The sequence below is a fragment of the Halictus rubicundus genome, chromosome 5 (assembly GCF_050948215.1).
Source record: "Halictus rubicundus isolate RS-2024b chromosome 5, iyHalRubi1_principal, whole genome shotgun sequence".
Lineage (NCBI taxonomy): Eukaryota > Metazoa > Arthropoda > Insecta > Hymenoptera > Halictidae > Halictus > Halictus rubicundus.
In genome coordinates this window covers 15,755,656-15,779,119 of record NC_135153.1, presented here as the reverse complement: position 1 = coordinate 15,779,119, position 23,464 = coordinate 15,755,656, and the positions used below count along the sequence as shown (strand labels likewise).

General features: G+C 41.3%; 1 protein-coding gene across 2 annotated transcripts in view; it reads right to left on the bottom strand.

The window, feature by feature from the left end:
• Positions 1 to 23,464, bottom strand: part of LOC143354449 (uncharacterized) — a 307,139-nt gene that overhangs the window by 8,209 nt on the left and 275,466 nt on the right. The gene's annotated exons all lie outside the window — the stretch shown is intronic.

Below are 23,464 nucleotides of genomic sequence, written 5' to 3'. Positions count from 1 at the left end.
AATAGTTTCTTTCACCGAATTGTAATGTACAGAATGCTGTTTGCGTTCGGGTCAAATTAACTCGACGGTCGGTTAACCATGCGCCTGATAATCGATATACCATAATTGGACTGCGTATCTCTATACAAATACAGATTGTGCCGGATTAATTGACAGGAATTGGAATTGAGTAAAAGTTCGGTCGCCGCATTAACCACTCCTTCGTTAACCTGCGTCGAACTTTTCATTATATGCACGCCGCACCACGGCCCAATAAACTTGCGTAAAATTCGCGAATCTAATCGCGATATACCGATTTCGAAAATTGCCAGCTTACGAATGTCAAAATTCAGATAATCATCTATACAGGCGTACCGTGTCGCAAATTCGTTCCGTAATTGCGCGATATTTTGCCCGTAAATCGAAACTCTGGCCAGCTTTTCAGCGCATTCAGTAGAATTCGGTGAATGCCTCGTATGATTGCACTCGAAAACCGCCGGATGACCGAGAATTTTGCGAAGCATAAAAGATTAAGTGCCGAGAGATATAAATTAACACAAATCCTGCATGAATTTTTCCACTTAATTTTCAGCTTTGAGCCCCGCCCGGCGCGGCGCGGCGTTTCCGCGCCAATTACAGGGAAAACCTGCCTCAAACTGATTTCAGATAATATTTTAAAATCCCTGCGATTCTTCCTACCTCGGCTCTAATTAAACAATCTTCCGAGAATTAGATCAAGACGCAATTAGAGCCTCTAACCTTTCGTTTTACCGGCAAACGTCGCGTCGCTTAACGGGCGACGTTTCTTCTTTTATGGTGGAAAATGAAATTCAACTTTTTGCGCAATTCATTTTCTGCTGTGTCAACCTAAATAATCATCTGAGAACGTCTGCGGAACGAACTACAATTAAACGACGAATCGTGATTTTGTTCTCTCCAAAAATTCAATGTTTCAAAATAATTAATGTATTCGGTTGGTGCATATGAAATGGTCGCTTTTAGGGTCGTTACGCAAAATATAAATGGTTTGCATCAATGTTTAAAATGTGAATATTTCAACGTTAATCAAATCAATTTTCATGTGAGTGAAGAAGTGAAAGTGAAACAGTAGAGAATTTAACCTCCATGAGAAATTCATATGTACAAATAACTAGTATCGATTAGTTTAAAATTGTAATACATGTAAAGATAAGGTTTATTTAGGACAAAGTTACTGTTGAAAATTTGACGGAGAACTCAAATGCGTTTGTGAAATATTCTATTTGTTAATCTGTATTTGACGATTTTATTCCACGATTTATGAACTCCCCGCGGCCGTTGTGCATTATTTTATGTTTTCACTAATCCGAGGCAGGCTCCGTGCACGCTGCCCCGGATAATCGAGACTGCAGTTACACCTTTCCCTTTTGAAACGGGACGGAAACAAAAATCGACGTTTTCCGGGGGAGAAAAAAGGGAGAAAAGGTAAAACGTACCGTTGCACGGATAAAAGACAAACGGCAACTCGGGACGCGCGCAGTTGAAATTTGAAAAACGCTCCGCCGCCCGTCATTAGCGATGCTCGCAATTATCAATTCATGGACAAAGGGAGCAGGACAGAGTTTATCCAGACGGACAACAGCGTAAACAAGCCACGAGAAAAGTTTACCGTGAAAGCAGGTCCGCGGCGTAACCGGGCGAACTTTATTTGCCTTGCGGGGGTGGTTGCAGGCTTAGGGAGGGGGAAAGCAAGGGGAAAATAGTAATTACGGGGGTGGGATGGACGATGGAGGAGGGGCGGTTCAAAAAAAAATTGGTCCGGAACTTTCAGCAGCTAGTATTCGGCCGGGGCGAGACCCCACCGATCGAATATTTAACCCGGTCGCATTAATTTATTTATCCCTGGGCCCGGACGAACAGTCGTTGCAAACACCGGTGTAATTAAAAGTATCCGATCAACCGTCGGCCCTCGTAATTACCGCCGCGGAAAAAGCGGTCGAGCATTCCAGAGAGGCAGCAGCCAGTCAAAATGACAGCGTGATAATTTTCCTGCTACCGGTGAATCGTCCCATTTCCTTTTTCCCCTTTTTGTTTCGTTCCTATACTTCGCCGCGCTATCGCAAACTTTCCGTCGCCGGGCCATTCGACTCGTTTGCGTCAACATTTCCGAATGGAAAATTCCCCTGACGCCTTGCTGCTGTACGTACCCTACCCAAAACGAGCAGCTTAAATATCTCCTACTATTGATTATAGAAAAAAATATTAGAGGAAAACAGGGCAAATATTGTGACGGACAAACAATTCTGCTCGCGGTACCATTTTTCAAGGTATCAACCTTGGTATTGAATTTCTTTCTCTCCATTAATTCTTTAAATATTTGACGTCGCAAAAATTATATATCAAAGTAGGGACTCCAATACGTATCCCAGAATTTTTTTGGATTTTTTGGAAAACCAGAACAGGAAAAAATTAATTGTGACTCAGGTTGCCCACGAAGGGTTAAGGTCATCGATGATTTTTTTGGGTTTTGTGGTTTTACGAGTGTCATGTTACAGCCCAGGTCAAGACGAATCCAATGAACTGTAATATCATGACCTTCGCGTGACCTTTAACGTCAAAAATAAATGGCAAAAAAGAAATCGATGAAGGAAATTCGTTTTAAGCAATTTGCTGAAATTAATTTTCTTTGTTCCTTTTTCTATTGCACCTATTTCGTAATTGCATGTGTTTAAAATTACTTTTGATGCTCAAAGTCATTTGAAGGTCGTGATACAGGCCGTTGGATTTATCTTGACTCGTCACGCGAGGAAAGTAATTACCATTTGCTGTTTAAAATGAAGTCTCTGAGAGAGTTAAAACATGTTCGTAAATTCGAGCTATTTTAAAATATTTGAAAACGTGAACGCACTAAAGAAACACGGACGGTTGAAAAATTCCCTTTGAAAAAAAGCTGCGTGCGATAGGATCGAGAAAATAATTAGAAATTTTTGTTATTAAAATGTTTACACTGCTGAAACGTTAAACGATTCCTCTTGATTCTGGTAGAACGGGGAATTCGGGAGCGGGGAAAAAATGTGTTTCACCGAATTCGTGGTTGTAACAACTAAGGAACTTTGTCGAGGATTGTTAATATTATACAAACAGAATTGTGATTCTTGCAAATATTATTATGCATGAAGATCCGTAATCTAGTTAGCAGAATCTGGTTACCAGATGTAAGAATAACTTGGTCAGAATAGTCAGTATGTTCTTTTAATAAGGAAAGCATGCGTGAAATAGGCTTGCGTTAATTGTTGAAGAATTTATTTATTCATCGGATTAAAATTGATTTATTATATCCGTAAAAAAAAACAGGAAACATGGTTGGGGAATTAATTAAAACGCAATTAGACCGTGCACAATATCTATACACACGCAATTATTTTACAAAACAAATGAAAATTAATTATTGCACTAACCCAAAGACAATAGGAGAATTAATTTTGTAATTCCTCAAACGATACATCTGACTCGATATCATTGTTTATTCTCTAACAGCATTTAACACAGATTTTGTAATCACAACACTTCTGCTATAATATTCTCTAATCAATTTAATCTTGACTAGTGCACTCGATTATTTAAAACAAGTTTGAAATTTATAAACAATTGGAAATTGGCTTTGTGGTACCAGAAATGTGTCTCAAAATGTCCAGAACACTTATTGCTCATCGTATGCAATTATGAAAATTGATTAAAACTTGGAAATTAACTTCGGTGAATTGGAAATGGATCTTTTAATGTCCACAGCATTTATTGCTCGGCATAAACAATTTAGGAAAATATCGTACCAATTGAAAATTATTTCCATTTCACCAAAACTTCAGGAAATTATTGTTTTCTGAAAATCTGTATGGAGAAATTTCTCAATCGTTTACTTCTCACGCCGATACTAATGTTTGCGGAGGTCTCGGACTTTTTCACACACGATTGGGCATATAGGGAAAATTTCACGCGACTAAAAACGCGAAAAGCGTGCAGTATTCATGAGGTAACTTGACTACGATGGTTTTCGAGGCGAAATCAGCCGCAGAACCAGCATTAATCAGCGCACCGGTACGCTAAAGACTGGCATTAGCGGCAGGAATTCCACTAATACGACGTTCCTGGGTTTATTAGATTTCCACTGAAGCAAGGTGTACGCATGCAGCCTGATTTTACGAGAATAGTTTCTCAGAAGGTCATCCCAGAGAATGCATAACACACATTACGGTATATTCTGGTTTTTACCCGTCGTGCACCGGAATGGAAATTTCGTTCCTTGCTGGCCGGAGTACTCATTGCAAATAGTACTCACTCCCGGTAAAATATTTAACAAAACTCCTTCGCTCTTTAATTAGTGTGCGCCGTTAACATTAACATTTATCACTGTATTTTATGGAACATTAGTCTGTCCACGAACAGCTGTTAACATTAGTAGTCCGGGTTGCAGGTGGAACTGCAAATTTTATTTTCAAATGCAAATAAATGCATCAGAATAACATGGCGAATTAAAAGATGACTGTTGCGATTTAATAGTGTCGCGTCAATTCTTATTTGAAAAATATTACGCGAGTCACTAGAAAGTCGAGAAACTTGGAAGAGACTGTTTGTAAATTTTTTGGAAATTTTTGCGAATTTATCATAGCTTTTTAATGCATTAGCACAGCAGTATACTTGCTTTAATTCAATTTAGGTGAAGTTTGAACAGTGTACAAAAGAACGCCGCCATATTGACGTTCGGAAACTAATAGCACTGCCAATACCAGATACAAGTTATTACAGCAAATATCCACGCACGAGCCGTAATAATATTGTAACAATATCTACGATCATCGGGCGCCATCATTACAATGCACATGTTTATTCAAATTTCCATTAAAGCGGAGTACTATGCAGCAATTTATGCAACCAAGAATGAGAAATTTGCTTTTCCCTGTAATAGTTTCATTCTGCGGAATATTAACTAGCCTAATACTTTAGAAATTCCTTCGGTTTTCAACCTAAAATTACAGACAATCCGCACAGTCGTAAATATTTAATGAAACCGGCCGTTCACAGTGAACGTCTATTATAAAATTCTGCAATGAAATGCACAACGCAGAGACGCGGTATAAAGAAATGAAAATCTGTGAATTAAAAGTGCTGCGAATCGTAAAACCGAAGGAAAATCCATAAACACAACTTTTTCCAGTTCGTAAAGTCGAAGGAAAAATCCGTTCTCGCGTTGATTGAGTTTGGATTTTGCTTCGCGCGTCACGATCTCTATATTTTCTTGTTACGTTGCATCGGTATTGTCGTTACAGCGGTAACAACATTATTTGAATTTACCATTGCAGAACAAACAAACTTGCATCGAACAGTAACGTAGAAACATATTTCCTCTGCTTTTTCCACAGTGGATACAGGAAGTATTTGAACATTAAATACCTCGAGAAATTGTTGATATTCGAAATGTGATAATTTGAAAAATAATACAATATACCTGGTCCCGTTTCAAAAGCCTGTCCTCAGTTCAGAACAAAATTGAACGATGGTCTGCGAGAGTATGGGCTTCGTGCTTTGAAATGAGTTCAAATTTATCATTGTACTATTATTTTTAACGAAATTATAACCGTTCAAATATTGACAATTTCTGGAGAATCGGAACTGTTGAAACACATTTTGGACCCACTGCACCTCACAAACGTCCGGAAGATATTTCCGTCGATTTTCAACGATGAAACACAATTTTTGCGTCTTTCGCATAGTTTCAATTTTCGGCCCGACCACAAAGGAAATTCTAAAACAAAGAGTAGCGGACAGTAAACGTGTTAACGCTTCTCGCAACCAGCGATTCTAGCGCGTGACCTATAACTGCGAGGCCGCGTACAATTTTGGGGGAATCTATAGCCGGTCGCCGGGAAAATTTTGGCATTAAAATACGAGCGAGTAGAGAAAATATCCGCGAAATATGCTTGTATCCACTTGTTGGTCGAAACTCGCCAATTTTTATCGAATGAAACCGAACGAATAAAAAAAAAAAACTTTTCGAACAGGGAGATACGCGTAGACCATTTTTGTCTACGGTCAAAGGCCGGCTTTAAATGGAATTTATGGCGTGGCGATGAATGCGAACTGTTTGAAATAATCTACAATCATTCGGATACTGTGCATTTACCATGAAGTTGGACATTTTCAAATGGACGTAGTATTACGTCGACGGTAATTCGGAAAATATAAACGGATCCGCGCATTTTTCACTGGTGTAAAACTAGTCGACAATAATTGATCACTGGTCGTGTAGAATTAGGTCACATTACTAAATCGACGTAATATCACGTCGACTCCAGTCGGAAAAATTGTTGATTTTCAAATGGTTGTAACTTCGTGAAAAAAAATCGTACAACACTGTGCCTGGGCTTATTTTAAAGCGTGAAGTCTCTTCTTTTGGACCACTGTGTTCATCTTTTTCAAACATATGTTTATTTCATGCAAAAAATGGGAAACTGAAGGTACCTTCTCATTTCGAATATTTGACGAATTCAAACGTATCTGGGGACGCTAAAAACTATTTTCTACGACTGAAAGCACACTGGATTTGAAGATTGGAGCCTCCCCTTCACGATGACCTCTTTAAAATTGATGTACGATTTTTTTCTCCGTTTTATAGATTTTTTAATGAATAGTGTGCGTGAGTTTAACGATACGAAGAAAAAACAGGCCAGAGAGGGTGATATCGATTTTTGATCGCATTAAATACACTAAAAACATACTAAAAATACACGCTAATCTATCGGTAGCCTGAAGCCTCGACAACGACGAATATTTTGATACTTTTCGAAACAGAAAGGTAAATTCATTTCGAAACTGCGTTGAATGAATTTCTACAGGCAAACAGAAACGACAGTCACCCGTCGCATGATTCGTAGACGAAATTACGAGCAATTCTGGCGCAATTGAGACGTCCACGTGTAAAAGGGAGTCGAAAACGGCAGCTCGAAGAGTAAATCGGCGAGTGGGAACGGCGGGAGCGTGTAAAATGAACGGGACACGACCGCCGCCGGCTGCCGCTCCCAATAAAGCCTTACTCCCTTCTCGCACGAATTTATTGCACGCTTAATTAGCGGACAAATAACACGATTAACGAGGACCACTAGGCGCGCGATAGTTTGTTGTGTCAGGCCGGCCGTGCGCCCGCTTCGAAAAAAAGCTTCGACTCGTTACATGTAGGGAACTGTTGCACACGACAGGAAAAACTGCCTCCGGGGAACAAAAAAAAAATGATACGACTAATTGGAGAGCGGGAGTTTCATTGGGAAATTTCACCGTGTCACGATAGGTCCTCGCCGATTCCCGATTATTCGACGCCGCCGCCATTATTTGCGACCGATTCGCAAAGAAATCGCGATGTCGCATAATGGTCCACAAAAGTGTTTTAGCAGTCGAAAAGTGTCGTTTATTCACAGCAAATTTGTTGTGTTGAAGATTGAACGGAATTAATTCGATAATGTTTTTAACTCACAGTCAAGAGGTTAGATAAGGCGTTGAAAAAAGAGATTCGATAATTGAGCGTCTCCTAAAGTGGATTACAATCTAAATTAGGCGGAGATATGAAAGTAAATCTGAGAAAAAGCCAGATTCTTGCTTCGCATCCTTATGAATTATTGATCGAAGGGAAGGAAAATGGAAAGAGGATTAAGAAGCGGTAGGAGAACTTGGGGAATAAGTTCGACAGAACAAATAGACTCGAGGAGATGAAAGAAAACCAGTGCACTGATACCGAGAAGCACAAACAACGAGACTGTCCATACAGTTTACTTTGAGTGCCCCGGCGAAGAATGGACTCAATGGTCAATCAATAGACTTGTGACCGTTGTACGCTATTTCGAGAGCACCCTACGAGCTTTAGTGTCGCCTGAAACAGACAATAAATTCTTGTGAATCATTCCAAGAATATTTTTCGTACTACTGGTTCAGACTAGACTGCAAGCTTTATGCATTAATGACAAAAATAGATTAGTCGATTACAAAACTGTGATGACATCGGAAGAATTGAATTGTCACTTTGATGAAACTTGTGTTCCTTAAAATGTACTTGCACAAGTTTTATCCTGCGTTACTGAACGGGGGATTTTATGCATTTGTAACAAACACGAGAGGAAACAAACAATACTGAAAATGTCAATTTGAAGAACACAGTTAAAATTATTTGTGACTAAATCAAATTATCAAGAGAATGAATCAATGTCCACGCAGCTCTCGCCTCTTGCCGACTTTGAAAATTCTAATTTTACATAAAGATCTACGGTCTAGTAGTGACTAGACTTTTTTCAAATTTACGACAAAACTAAGTGGGTGCGGTGCAAAAATAAGTGACCGCAAAATTAGTTGCAGAATATTAGTAAAAGATGAATTTTATTTAGCTGTTATACAGTGTGTCTTAGCTGAAGTGGGTCACTTAAATGTCTCCTTTATTTTTAATGACACACAAAATATTCGTGTCATAACTTTGAAGTTCGTCGTTATTTTTTATCAGAAAAACTTATATTTTCATTTTTATTTCATTATTGAATCTCGCGACCGCTGAAAGAATGCATTTGAATATATTTAAGTCATGACCTTCAGGTGACCTCGAGTACCAAAAATGTGATATGCAGTTGGTGCAAGCAATTTTTATTTCGCGTAAAATTCTCGGCAGTCTAGTTATTACGAACGATTCGAAAATGCCAGAATTTGCATCTGAAAACTTTGTCCATTTAGCAAGCTCATTTTCCATGTTTTGACAATGCTCGGTGCAGGGTCCATTTAAAATGCCACAGCATCGAGAAGCCTGATATCGTTCGCCGGGACGTGTCCTGGAACACGTGATGTGTCAAAATATCAAGCGGGAGCCCGAGTTCCGTCGGTTTCAGCGTGAAAGAAGAAAGGTGGAGGTGTCCGGGGGTCGGTCCTTTGACGTCTCCCGCGTGGACACCTGACCGCGATAACTTGCTTCCAACGCTTAACTGGCCTTGTTTCGGCCCTGCGCGCCTTTGACGCAACTTTTATCGCGACTGTTCGCACCGTTCCGTTGCGAAACCGAGCGATAACGCCGCGCCCCCGTGTGCCAACTGTATGACAAATTCGCGCGATCTGGAAATCGTTTACGGCCCGACACGGACGACAACGGAATACAGAGCGGCCCGTTTGTTCCGTTCTGTACTGTACCCGTGCCTTTCGGTCCTTTCGCATCCCCTTTTTAACCAGCCCCGGTGAGGGTTATTGTTTCGAGCGGCACGTAGACCGACGCTTTGGCACGCCCCAGCTCCAGAACATTTCCCAGGGAATACGAAAATTGGCGAACCGATCGGACGTATAGGTATCGGTTTCTTGAATTTTGTCTTTCTTCTCCATTCGCACTTTACGTGGCTCGCGACGCTGTTCGGAAATATTAACGTTCCGGACGATAAACCGGGTTTCGTACCGTTCCCGATGGGTTTGGGGACTTTGTGAATGTACGTTTTGCTTTTAGAGGCCGCAAAAGTTGTTGTGGTACTACTGTATCTCGATGGATTTGTTTAAAATTGGAAATTGAGACGTAACACTTATGTAATCGACCGATTTGCAACCCTAATTTTAGAAGTTTTTTTAGGAAAGGGAGAAATATTAATCGAAAATTCATTTAGTGGTATTTAATATAGTTGTTTCAAAGTATGTAACAAAATTTTTTTGTACCATTTGTGTTAAAAACGACGGCGATAGACTCTCATGTGTGGGCGTCCTTTTTTGTAGAGGGGACATGGCAAATAGTCCGAAAAGTTGATCTGGTACGAAAAACCAGCTTTTCTGAATTTTTCACATCGATAGCTAGACATTTTTTTATTTGATCCAATTATTGATGAAACTTTTTGCTGAAAAATTAAACAGCTTTTTCGAATGCGTAACATTTTTACGAAGATCAATATTTTGAACACCCCCCACCAGGTAACAAAGTATATTATATTTATGTCTCCATTAAAAATTGAATTGATTCGATTCGGTCTGTGAAAAACACGCAAAATTCCACAGTACGCAAGGCTTTGTACGCAACACAGCTCGCGAGTTCCTTTCAGCAATCGCGAGCCATTACCCACCTACAATACTAATTGACGTAATTACAGCGAGCTGCGACTAGCAATTACAGAAAGTACCTAGCAATCGAGTTAACAGTTACATTCAAATCGTCATCATTAATGCAAAGTCAGATTACATTGCGCTCTACACTGACGTCGATCAATATTGTTGTTGTCGATTAATACTGCCGATCAGACTTGCCTTCGTCTAGTTACCAATCAACGAAACCGGATTTCAATGTGTTCCCTTTAATTGCATTCCTGGCGAAAAGTGGCTAATTAACTTGTATCGTGGAAATATTCGCCTGCTTCAGACGGAAGGCTCATATTTTTGGCACTTTTCCTCTCTTTATTTTCTTTGGCTCAAGTTTTTGGCACTTTTGCTTTATTTTTCTTAAGCTCATAATTTCCCCATATTTTTGGCCCCTTTTTTCTATATTTTAGTAGTCCGAAATTTTTGGCACTTTTGCTTTATTTTTCTAAATGTCATAATCTCCCTATATTTTTGGCCATTTTCTTTTCCTATTTTCTTAGCCCCAAATTTTTGGAATTTTAAGCTTTATTTTTCTTTATCTCATATTTTCCCCATATTTTGGGCCCTTTTCTTTTCCTATTTTCTTAGCCCTAAATTTTTGCAATTTTTAGTTGTATTTTTCTTAATCTCATATTTTCCCCATACTTTCGGCCCTTTTTCCCTTTTCTATTTCCTTACCCTCAAATCTTTAGCACTTTAAGTTTTATTTTTCCTACTCTCATATTTTACCCACATTTTTGCCCATTTTCCATGCTCTATTTTCTTAGTCTCAAATTTTCCCCATGATTTAGCAATTACTTGTCACCATGTTTGTCACAAAAATTTTTTGCGACGTATCAAGAGTAGGTATCCGAGTATTCAATTATTGACATAAGGGTCAACGTCAGCCGAAGTCTTCCTACTTGATCTTCTTTGAGGATGTCTTATAGTATCGAACAGTTTCAAAGGGGAAGTTATTTTCTATAAAAATCGTTTGATGTAATTGCTCGCCACTTACCGACTTAAATGGCAGTCGTCGCTGTAAGTACTCGGTACGCGGCCGACAACGTTCCCGGGGTCGTTTTTCTTGCGGCAGGAGCGATCCCCTGGCAAAAAGCGCGTTATCAATGTTTCAGGGCCGCGCTCTACATCCGTTGGCCCCGGACGGAAGCCTGCATTCGCAGCGACGAATCTGCGATTCAGTCTGCATAATGCAATAACGTCTCGGCGAACGAACTCCGGCTCGCAGCCAGTGTACAAATGAAACGGAAACAAAGGAATCGGCCGCGAGTATTTTCCGTCTGCAGTCGGGGGGTAGATAGGGCGAGAGAGAAAGAGAGAGAGAGAGAGAGAGAGAGAGAGAGAGAGAGAGAAACAGAAACCGGGAGACAGAGAGTGATGGAAAGAGAGGTGGAAAGACGGAGAGTTATGGGAAGAGAGACAGAGATTGATAGAAAGAGAGAAAGAGTGATACAGAGCGATAGAAAGAGAGAAAGAGTGATACAGAGTGATAGAAAGAGAGAAAGAGAGACGGGGTGACAGAGAGTGATAGAAAGAGAGAAAGAGAGACTCAGAGTGATAGAAAGAGAGAAAGAGAGACCCAGAGTGATAGAAAGAGAGACCCAGAGTGATAGAAAGGGAGAAAGAGTGACACAGAGTCATAGAAAGAGAGAAAGAGAGGCAAAGAGTGATGGAAGCAGAGAAAGAGAGACAAAGAGTGATAGAAAAAAAATATAGAGAAACGGAGTTGGAAAACAGAGAGAAAGAGCGACACGGAGTGATAAAAATCGAAATAGAGAGAAAGAGATCCGGAAAGACAGAGAGTCACATAAAGGGAAATATAAAGAGAGAGAAAGAGAGATAGAGCAAGGTGGTGGTGGAATCGTCCAAGAGGTACGACACTCGAAACTCACCCCTGAACAGAAACACCACCCCCTGCGGACCGAAGGGTTGCGCCGACGCTTGTTGCAGCGTTGGAAAGCTGGCGAATTATTTAAAAAGCCTCGTTATTGTTCCCGGATTCCGCCAAACCACTGCGAAACCGCCCACGGCTATAGACGTCACGGCTAGAGATTCTTCCGCGTGAGAAACACGCGCGTTTACGGATTCTTATTGTCCGGTGTGCTCGGCTTCTCTCTCTCTCTCTCTCTCTCTCTCTCTCTCTCTCTCTCTCTCGTTGATGCTTCTTAGGAAGCAGATCGTTGTCGTTCGAATTTTTCGAGCACCCTTTCGCCCGGCCCGGTTTTTATTCCAGCGTTGTTTTTATTCCCACAGAACGAACACGTTTAATTGCAGCCTTTGTCCCGCGTGGCACAATTAGCTACCGTTTCGGTATCGCCGTTCAGTGTTTCTTATTACGAGGCTGTGCATCTTCGTGGAAAATAAACATTGCTTGCGTTCACTGCAAGATGCAGGAGCCATTTAGGAATGCCTTTTTACCCCAATTTCAGTAGGTCGATGTACTGATACCCTTCCATTTTTTTTTTCATATTTCTGCTCTTTCGAATTACAGCCATTTTTGTCATGAATGCATAAAACCCGCAGTCTAGTTATTACTATTCGGCATGACACACATTTGTTTTCGGATACGACTCTGAAACTTTAGAAGTGACCATTTTACATTATTTTATGAAAGTAACAAGAATGTGTACCTATCCAAATTTTTAGCCACTTTTTTTTTATAATACATACCCATACAAATAAATTTATTGAATAGTTTCTCATGGTTGCATCTTTACAATCTCAATATTCCTGAATTAAAAATATTAAAAACCGTCAAAATGAGCTTCTCTGAAACTAAGAGGAAATTTTGTTTCTGAGCGCTAAAAGTGGTTGCAATGCCTTATAAAAACGACGTGGTTAAATTTATTTAGATTCTGCGCGATTTATTATTTTTATTATACTTGGATAAAGAATTATGCTTCAATAAAGAAATGTGTGTACCCATTACCAACGGAAGCAGCCCTGTAGCTCGAACAATTGCAAAATAAAAATTCCGGAACCGGTCATTCGACCGGCACGTTCAGCGTGAAATTCCGCGAACGAAATGCCACGAGAATTTTTTTTTAAATTTCCCCCACGTTTTCTCGCACAAATCGCGAGACGTCGTCGTCGTCTGCGCCCGGATCGGTACGTGGCCGCCGTTCTCAGAATCCCGGCATTGTCCCATACCCCCTCCCCCTGATCCCGGCGACTCGTCGCGTGGCATATTAATTAATCCGCTAATTATTAAACTAATTGCCGGACTTAATTGGCCGGTGAGAAGCTCGGCGGACGAAGAGGGGAAAGAACGAGGGCCCGAGGACAAAGAGAAAAAGGCGGAAACCGCCCCCCAACCTCCCCCCACACCTCACCCCGGCTGAGTGCCGGCTGGTCGATTCTGCCTCCGGCCTTTCGTGCCTTAAAAGGCCTGTCAAGCATAATACTATGTAGATCCTTGTGTTTCCCTGTTCCGAGGCCCGGTAATGCTCCGCGGGGACAGCAAAAAGGAATCGGCTCTCACTCTACCGACGACGCCGCGCCGCGCCGCGCCGCGCCGATCCGGAACCGAATGCTGTCGCCGATATTTCGTATTCTTCGTTCCTCTCGTCGGCTGGACTCGCTACTTGCCTGTCCTTTGATCGGCGACGTTAAGGGCCGCGACCGGACCTTTATTCGTGGCCATTGTGCACAGCATAAAACCGATTCTACGATCGGTTTACATCAACTCTCTCTCTCTCTCTCTCTTTCTCTCTCTCTGACAAAAGCTCTCGGCGACCCTTCATTTACGTCACCTGAATGTTCGACCACTTTGACGACTTGCCACAAGGTCGGGCGACGTTTATTCCGTTCCACTCGATCTTGGGAGTCTTTGGGACGCTGCTGCGCACGTGGTTCACAAGGTTATTCCCCCCCCCCCCCCTCTCCCTAACCATACTATAAGTATATGTAAAATTTTATGGGTATAATATGATATAGCGAAGATGGACAAATATGATACAGAAAAATCGAAACGGAGTTTTCTTTCGATATAAGACGATGGCTCGGGACAGGTTTCGACGTATTACGAGAACGGGGGTATCTATTTTACTTGCCTTCGTTCTTGAGCGCATTGCATTCAGGACACACACACAAACACACACAGTATGCTTGGTTCTGGCTCTAAGCGGTGGTCACCTTCAGAAGAAGAGGGGATGGAGATGTCCTGTTCTCAATACAAAACATTGGTGCCGCTTCTCGAGACAGAACCGTGTACGGTGAAACGAAAAAATAATAGTGTATGTACACTAACGTGTACACTGTCTTCGTTTCTGGGATTGGTGTGGCGTGTAGACGAAACGGAGGGAACGTGGAACGAGAAGTACAACGAGACCAGCATGAAAAACGTTCGCGTCCGAATTCATTTGTAAATACAGTGGAACCGCGTGTGTCAACGAGCTGGCCTAAACGTCGTTGACTCCGGCGGGTCTTCTTTAACAAGATGTTACGCCCGGGCGTCCCGCAGTTGTCCGTTCGGTGCGCCATCAATTACGTCGTTTAAACGGGTACAGGAGGAGGGTTCTGTTCGAGAGATACGCGCGCGAGAGGGGGAGAGAGAGAGAGAGAGAGAGAGAGAGAGAGAGAGAGAGATGGGGTCCCGAAGATTAGTGGGAATTGCTGGAAATTTCTTGACCGGTTGTGGGAAGCCCTGCACGGAGCAGTTTACGAGATGTGGGCGGGTCGGGATGTCAAGTGGCCAGCCGGCTCGTAAGTTGCTCGTCGCCGACGACGTCGACGTCGACGGTTCTCGTCGTCGTCGTCGTCGGCGGCGGCGGCGCGAAGACGGCGTTTCATCAACTCGTATTTAAACAGTGCACACACGCGTGCTTAACGATGCACTCTCACAACGCGCGTACCGTTTCCCGTTTTGCGACCCGGGCAACGTCTCGGCGACGTTCCATGCGAAACGCGGTTTAAATCGGGTTTAACGAGCTACCGCGCGGCCGTTTCTTAGCCCCCCGTTGCGGACCCCGCCCCTCCCCCCGGGCGGAGCCATCTCTCATCATTTACGACCGTCGACTAATTGAACGTGAACGTGGCATTCAACGGTTTCTTTTTTTTTTTTTGCTCCGCCCGGGAGAGATTGTTGACACCGTGCGAGCGCGCTCTCTCTCTCTCTCTCTCTCTCTCTCTCTCTCTCTCTTTCAAAGCGGCGTCTCTTCTGAAACTCGAACTTCTTCGCGAGGTTCTTGCGACGGGGAATATTTTATGCTGGGAAACGACGCGGGATCCGCGATTATTGATGGGACACGGAAAGCTCCCGGAAACGGGCTCAGCCTCCGCGAGACTGATAGAGGGTCGTCGAACCCGACAATCTGAGCCCTTGCGAGAGCTGAGCCTTCCCAGCAGCTCTTGGTGCGTGCTCCTGTTCCCCGCTGAAGCGGGAATGTTTTTCTGCTGTTTGTTTAGAGGATTCTTCTTGGTGAAACAGAAGATCGATAGAGGCTGCTAGAGGGACCGTGAAGTCTGATAGAGGGGTCGTCGAACTCGCTAATCTGAACCCTATGCGACGCCTCAGATTTTTTTAGGGAGGTCTCAACCCTTTGCACTTCTGTGTCGCCGCTGAGGCGGCATTTAACAGGTGTTTACTAAATTCCGCAGTGCAAAGGGTCGAAGCGTCTTTATTCTTTCGTAAGTGAATATTTTTGCGATATTTGTCTTGAGAATTTTGAAAATTATAGTAGAGGGACCACGAAGACCTAAAAAGGGCTGAAGGCATAAAGACCTTTCGAAACACTTCATTTACAATAATTTAACCATTATTTAAGTTGAACTTCACCTTGGGAACCCAGAAATTTTTTACTTTTTACTAGATATTCCTGTACATCTTGACGAGAGGATGCCAAAAATCGAAATTTTAAAGCGAGGAATTTACTGGTTCGAAAACTATGCGTGTTTAAAGTCAGCGATTTTAAGCTTTTTTGACAGATAGGTCCACCGCCATGTTGGTGCGTGCTCGGCATTGCGCGTCGTTTGCTGAACGTAACCGCTGGATATTAACAAAGTGTAATCGCTCAACTTTAAACACGCATAACTTTCGAACCAATAAATTCCTCTCCTTAAAACTTCGATTTTTGGCATCTTCTCGCCAATGCCTACATGACTATATACAAAAAAAGTTAAAAATTTCTGGGTTCCCAAGGTGAAGTTCAGCCGTTATCCTACAAATTGTCTAAATGGGAATAAGTTGATGTTCCAATATTTCTCTCGTATTTGTTTAGATGCATATTGAAGAATTATTCTAGACTTTTTCCGATTTTAATTTAATAAATGCGTGAAAAATAATTGATTCGATAAATTCCCAGGGGAAGGTGTTCACAATTTCCGATGATAAACCGGTGATTTGACCGGGAGTGGTTTACGGTTAACAATTATCACGCTCCGTGTGCTTGCGGATCGAACCGGTTTTCGGATTGGAAACGGTAAGGCAGAGCTCGCGGCCAATATTTAGTATGAACATCGAATGAATAATCCCCGAGATCGTGCAATACGTGTAATAGATAATGCACGATTACGCGGGCACACCAGCCGGACTCTGCCCGGCTAATATCTGTAAACGCGTGTAATTGTGTACAGAAAGATAAGGGGGTCCCGGGCCGGTGGTGCGTTATATTTGCAAGGTTGCACACCCTGCGAAACGGGATCAGCACGCTCGAATTTGCTCGCGGAACGGGCTCGGATACAGGAAAACTTTCTAATCCCCTCGGTCGAACCGTTCGTATCACTGCTATCAACGCGGCTGTAATTTTGTTTATGCATAAACGGGGAAAGATTATCTCGAAAACCGAGCCGGACCACCGACTCACCAACTCGAATTAATCGGGAGATGTTAATGCGTTTCTAGGGATTTCCGGATAACGCCACAACCTTCACACGCGTCCCTGTGCATTTCAAAAGTGCATAATCGAAATGCAGCTGGGAGTCTATTAATAGGTTCCTTAATAATTCTGCCGGAACGCAAAGAAATGTAACAACGCTCTTCCAAACAGAAATGATTAAACTGTGTTGCACAAAATTATTGATTGATCATTGATGTTATCATTATGATGATGATTAGCTACGTACAATGGCAGAGTACTTGATGAAGACGAATTGATATTATTATTATTGTCAGCTGGTTTCGAATTGCCATTATTATTGTTGTTGAATATTCATTAACATCCATCTGCTCTTCAACGTGTACTGTTCATTTATTAAATGTGCGCGTGAGAATTAGTTCTTCGCTAAAAATATTTATTTCTAAGCAAAATATTTTTTCTGAATGGTGTACAGTGTTGTCCAATATTTTTACATTATTTATATAATAAAGAAAGAAGTGCTTCAGAATTTATTATGCTACTATTTTTTATGGAATGTGTAAGACTGTGAGAAATAATAAATTAAAATGAATGATGAAAATAGGAATATTGTGTTGCACTCTCACGAAGAAAATGACAACAAACGAACGTAATCTTTGAGTGTTCCGGGCCAGCGTAGAAGAGGATTAAGAAATATTCTTTCACGTCGAACAGTCCGCGTTTACGACCACGCACTTCCGCCCGAAGTTTAGATCTCGTTAGATCGCTGGGTCGGCCAACGCTCGATCCTCGTGTACGAGGCCGCAATTGGTTAGAATTAATGTCAACGCGAGCAGTTCACCCTTCGTCTACGACTGATATTTTACTGTTGCCGGCTGTCGCTTACGACGGTGCATAACAACTAATCGTTTGTAATCGGTAATAATCGACGGGGCCCTGTTCCAGCGAATGGCCGGCTATTAAGAAACAATTATGATTTATTAATCCGGTGGCTGTTACCCTTCCATAAATGGAATTCATTTCTCCCGGGGTTCACTCAATCGCGAAGCTTGTAATTTGGACTTTTATCGAGATGTTCAGGGACGGACAATTAAGAAATATTTACGCCGAAAGTGGAGAAATCGTGTTGTAGAAATTCAACTTTACCATCGGGGATAATTAAATTAAATCAAGCGCTCAGACAAGTCCAACAACAATAATAATAATAATAATAATTCTAGACGTAGGAGATTAAATTCAACGATACCTTCGGCTTCAAAAGATCCAATAATAATAAAGGTAATCATGATAGTCACTTTGGAGTCGAGAGGTTAAATTGAACGATATCTTCTGCTTCAGAAGGTCCAATAGTGATAAGGGCAATGACAATAGTAAGTTTAGACATGAGGGGTTAAATTGAGCGATATCCTTTGCTTCGAGAACTCCATAAATAACAATATTTATAATAAAAATAATTGTAAACACGAGGGGTTGAAACGAAGGATTAAATTTAGTGATATCCTCTGCTTCAAGGGGTCTAACAATAACAATATTATAATAAAAATAATTCTAAACACAAGGGGTTGAAACGAAGGATTAAATTTAATGATATCCACTGCTTTAAGGGGTCTAACAACAACAATATTAATAATAAAAATAATTCTAAACACAAGGGGTTGAAATGAAGGGTTGAAGTCAATTACATCCTCCGCTTGAAAGGGTCTAACAATAACAATATTAATAATAAAAATAATTGTAGGCATAAGGGGTTGAAATGGAGGGTTTAATTGACCGACATCCCTTGCTCCAGGAAGTCCAACAGGAATAATAATAATTGTAGACACTAGGGGTTGAATGGACCATAAATCCGTGTTTCAGAGATTCACTTAAACTATACAATTTTCAGCTTTTTGAATGGAAGTTTAAATGGAAAAGGAATCTAGTAAAATTGTATTTTCATCGAAAGTGGATGACCGTGTTTCAGAAATTCAGTTTTATCATCGACGATAATTAAATTTCGCTGCATCAAGCTCGTCGGAATTAATGGCTTGTATTTCGAAGAACGATGCTCCATTTATTTTCGAAAACAAATGCTTCTTGGAAACAACGGGCACTGAGAACTTTCTTTGCGAACTGAATTTCATTGTGACTGGGAATTTTATTCAATTGCAGCACTCGCGGAACACGTGCACGCGGAACACGGTGAAAAAAATAAAACAAACGATTCTGATGAAATTAAAATGGCTTTTACGTTACAATCGCGATAATGAAACCTGTAATCAAAGAAACAAGTTTCTATTCCACAGTGGTGCTTGCAAGTTGCATGAAAATTTAAAAACGACCAGAAATAAGAGTTCTAAATATTCGTGAAGAAAATTAATTTTTACAATTATAATTTTTTATAATTTTTTATTTTATAATAATTTTGATAATTAAATTTTTAATAGTTATACACATCGAGGGAGCGTCGAACGTTCGAACGATTTCTTGTTGTAGAAAGGCAATTTAGATGAAGATAAATTTTTTAATTAAATCCTCCTTCGCGATGAAGCAAATGGCGATTTTTGGACTGGCGATTTTCCAGGTCTGAGGATTACAACAGGGAATTCCGATCTAAAAAAACAGAGTTCTGCATGTTTTCATCAGCATTGGAGAGCGCCGTTTCAAAAGAGGACTCCGCTGTGGAATGCTCCCCCTTCAGACATTATTAATCAGCTTAATTTCTTCGTATAACGAAAAATCTGGTTTTAATAGAGAATTGCGTTCCCAAGACTATTGTTCGTTTGACTACGCCGCTCCCAATTACAGGGATATCTCTCGTCGGATCATACGATCGCGTATTAGCCCCGTCAGCTGCGAATGATTTCATTTAGATGGCAAATTTCATTTATTTCAAAATAATTAGCTTAAGTCCTACTGCGCGTTTGCGCGGACAATAATGAAAGCTCGTTGACGAAATTTATGAAAGGTTATGGTACTGCTTCTTGAAATTAAATTATATTCATCCAGACGTACACTATAAATTAACCGAATTTTTTTAGTAGTTGCGACAAGAATAATCGCATCAATGAAAATAAAATACTTATAATATATATTTAAAATATTTTTATGAATTAAAAATATTTTTGAATTATCTTCAAAATTTCTGAACTGTATGAGATTAGTGCTGTACTTTTAAAAGATTGGAAATTTTGTAAAAAATTGGAAATGAACTGTAGAACTGTGAACATTCTTTTTAGAAGCCATGGTGGAGAAAAGTATATTTCCGTCGGTGTAGGTATGTTCGCATAAGCGTCGTCACCGGCCGATATCGGAAAGTAGTGATTATATTTCAGAGTCCGATGATTCTATAGAATCTGCGATCTACGAAAAGCGAAGTATATTTCCGAGAAGACGTTCGGCGAAGATCCGGGAAGCTGATCGGGACCATTATGAAATGGGAGGCTGTCAGGGAGTTATTGAAAAATAACATGGCCAGAAAGAGTGATAACTTTGAAAGCTGCTTTGTGAACACTCCGGAAGCTGGCTCCTTAGTACTTTCCTCAAATTTCCTTGAGGGATTCCGCGCTTTCAAGACTTGTGTCTCGTTATTGAAATCTTCCTGCGTTTTCGTGTTACATCGACGTCTTGTTATTGGTCTTTTGATAACAGGCTCTTCGTGTCAAATATGTCTCGTTCCAACAGAATTTTTCTAATATACAAAATGATTCGTAGCTCGGTAAATCGGCCACTCGTGAAGCAAAGCATTTCCGACGATCCGGGGAAATTCTCTGCAAGTATAAAGAGTAGTTTTCTGCAAAATAACAGCTACAATATTTTTAAAATATTCTGCTTCGAAATATGGTATTTTAAAATTTTCGATGCGCTTTCCAGAAGAAAAGTAAGACAATTGATAAAAATGATTCAAGTACATTTATGAAATACGAGACCCTTTTAATGACATTTTAATCCAAGATAAAATATTTTACAAATATTGTGAACAGTTGAAACACGCGTGTTTACAATCATTAATTTCAAAAACGTTCTACAGGACGTGGACGGTTAAATGCTTACAGAAACATTGAAACAAATATTTTTCTCAAAAACACCATCAATATTATTGAAATTTTCAAAGGGAACGCAATCACGATCCTGTTTACTAACACCGCAGATCAATTTCCCATTGATATACAAAACGAAAGGTACAGTGTATGAAGGTTTCGGTCAGGAATAAAATGTTGTAAATATTTTATCGGTCTTGGGAACCGTTCGCTGAACCATAGATGAAGCCTCGGAAAATACGCAAACATTTTTCCACCTTTTCAACAGATTCAACATGGGAAAACCAAAAACTGCTTTCGCTCCGTTCAAATCGTGAAGTGAATACCTGAATAACATTTAAAGCAAATATTTCGCTTTTTTTCGATGCAATCACCTTGCAAAGCACCAAACAAACTCAAACCATACACGTCGACCCTCGACTCGTACTGAAATCAAACAATTCCTCGAATTGTGCAATTTGAACCAGAATATACACTAAAAAAATCAGTTTCCTTAGGTGTCAAACAAGATCAAACCAAACCCAACTGAAACACAAATGTTCCACCAAAACGAACAAACGCTCCACAGAAATTACCAAAAATAGCCTCCAAAGCATTCACCAAAAATTTATATCCGGTCTGGTGAAACATCCAAACAGGATCCGCGATGCGTATTTGTCGAAACCTCGAAATCGTATACGACAACAAACACATACGCGCGAGTACACTAATATTTTTGCCGGGAATGAAATTTCGTAAACATTTTCGTTCAGAGGGTGGGGGGTCGACCGTGTGAAATTAAAACAAATATTATGCGTCCGTGTTTACCGAAGAGTCAGGGGTCAACGTTCTGTTGCGTTTTCACTAAAGCATCACTGTTACATGTTTTTTGGAAAAGTCGCCGTACGTTGTTGTTGAATGTTTCTGCAGGTACCTTTGTGTTTCTGTTGCCAGCAACAAATGTAGTCTTGGTATCGTCTTATATCGGAATGAAACTGTAGTACAGTAAAGTCTCGATCTAAGCGCAATCCTCGGGTCCGTGCTCGGACATAGATCGTGTAGGGCTGCTATTTTCTTGTGACCGCGCCGAACGTGGTATGTCCCCCCAGTGGAGGAGGTAGGCGAAGCGACTAAGATCGCGCAGCCCAGTTGCGCTTAGATCGAGGTTATACCGTAGTGAAATCTCGGTGTGAGTCAGAAATGGCTCCGGCATAGAACTCGCAGGTACCTCGGCTTGAAACTGCTCTTGAGTGGTCTAAGAGTTCATGGCTCCCCTAACGACATAACCTCTCCTTCTGGCAGCTCTCCTCAAGCGGTGTCGAGCGGGCAACTTCAAAAGAGAGGAATAGAGATTTTCTCGTTGCGAAAAAGGAACATCGTGGTCTTGTATCGAAAGATAACTGTGCCACTTCAGGGTTGATATTTTCGATGGAAAATATCAACAATAGGAAGGCCAAGTAGATTTTCAATGAAAAACAGGTTCGATTGGTTCGATTTCGGTCTGCAGCTTCCGACTCGAAGGGTTGGTGCTCTCCGAGCGAACGACTCGGGTCTTGGCGGAGCCTCGTAAAAATTCCGCGTGGCCCCCATTGTGTAGTATTTTTTTTTTTATTTCACGGTATACGACGCGACAGGGCGGTGGGGAAAAGATTCACTTTATACAGCCGACAGCGGTATTCTTTCCGGATGCGATTTCCCCGTCTCCTTCGAGGCAGAAGAGGATCCCGTCCTCGTCGTCGTCGTCGCGGGTATTAAAGGCGCGATATGTAATACGTCGCCGCGGATTTTCCGGGCCCGTGTGCCCGAGAAGGGCGCAATTTCCCCTTTGTGAGCCAGCGGGAACGGCTTCCGCGACGCTTAAAACTAGTTTCGAATGCAATCAGAACAGCTCCCGGCCAAGGAATTTCTCTGTTCTTCATTAGGTGACTTAGTGGCAAAACGCGCCGCTCCCGCACACCCCTCTCCGTCCGTGCAAGCAGCGAGAGATTCTTTGCCGAGCTAACTTCCGGCTGGAATATTCTCACGCGATTGTCGGAATTTCATTTTACCCGCTGCGACGACCGCCAACCCCCGAGAGCGACACGCTTTTTGCGCAGGCAGCCTGCCAAAAAGTTCATCAACCCGCGCGACCACACCATGATTTTAATTGCGACTTCCGCCGTAAGGCTGGACAGTCGAACGTTGTCGATTCCACTCTGTCTCCGTTGTTGCTTCGGTGGCAAATCGATTTGTTGTTTCTGGCTGCTCGCGTGTTTTTAGGCTTGTGTTCTTTTTTTGCTCGGTGCTTTAGGGGTGGTATCTTTTAATATGTACTTTTCGATGGTTGTAAGGAAAATAATAAATGATTATTCTGGACTTTAATGTGCCCTCAGAGTTGCATCGGAATTGTTTAAAGTATATTTTCTTAGGTTCGGTAAGAAATGAACGTCGTGGGTTTAGTTATTTGTAAATATATACTTTCTGACCATCACTTGGAAGTTGCTAGTGCAATTTTTATGTTTTCTCAACTGCATTTCGAACGAACGAACAAGGGGCACGAGGACGTAGAATTTCGAATATTTGTCAAAGCGAAAATAATTTATTAAAAAT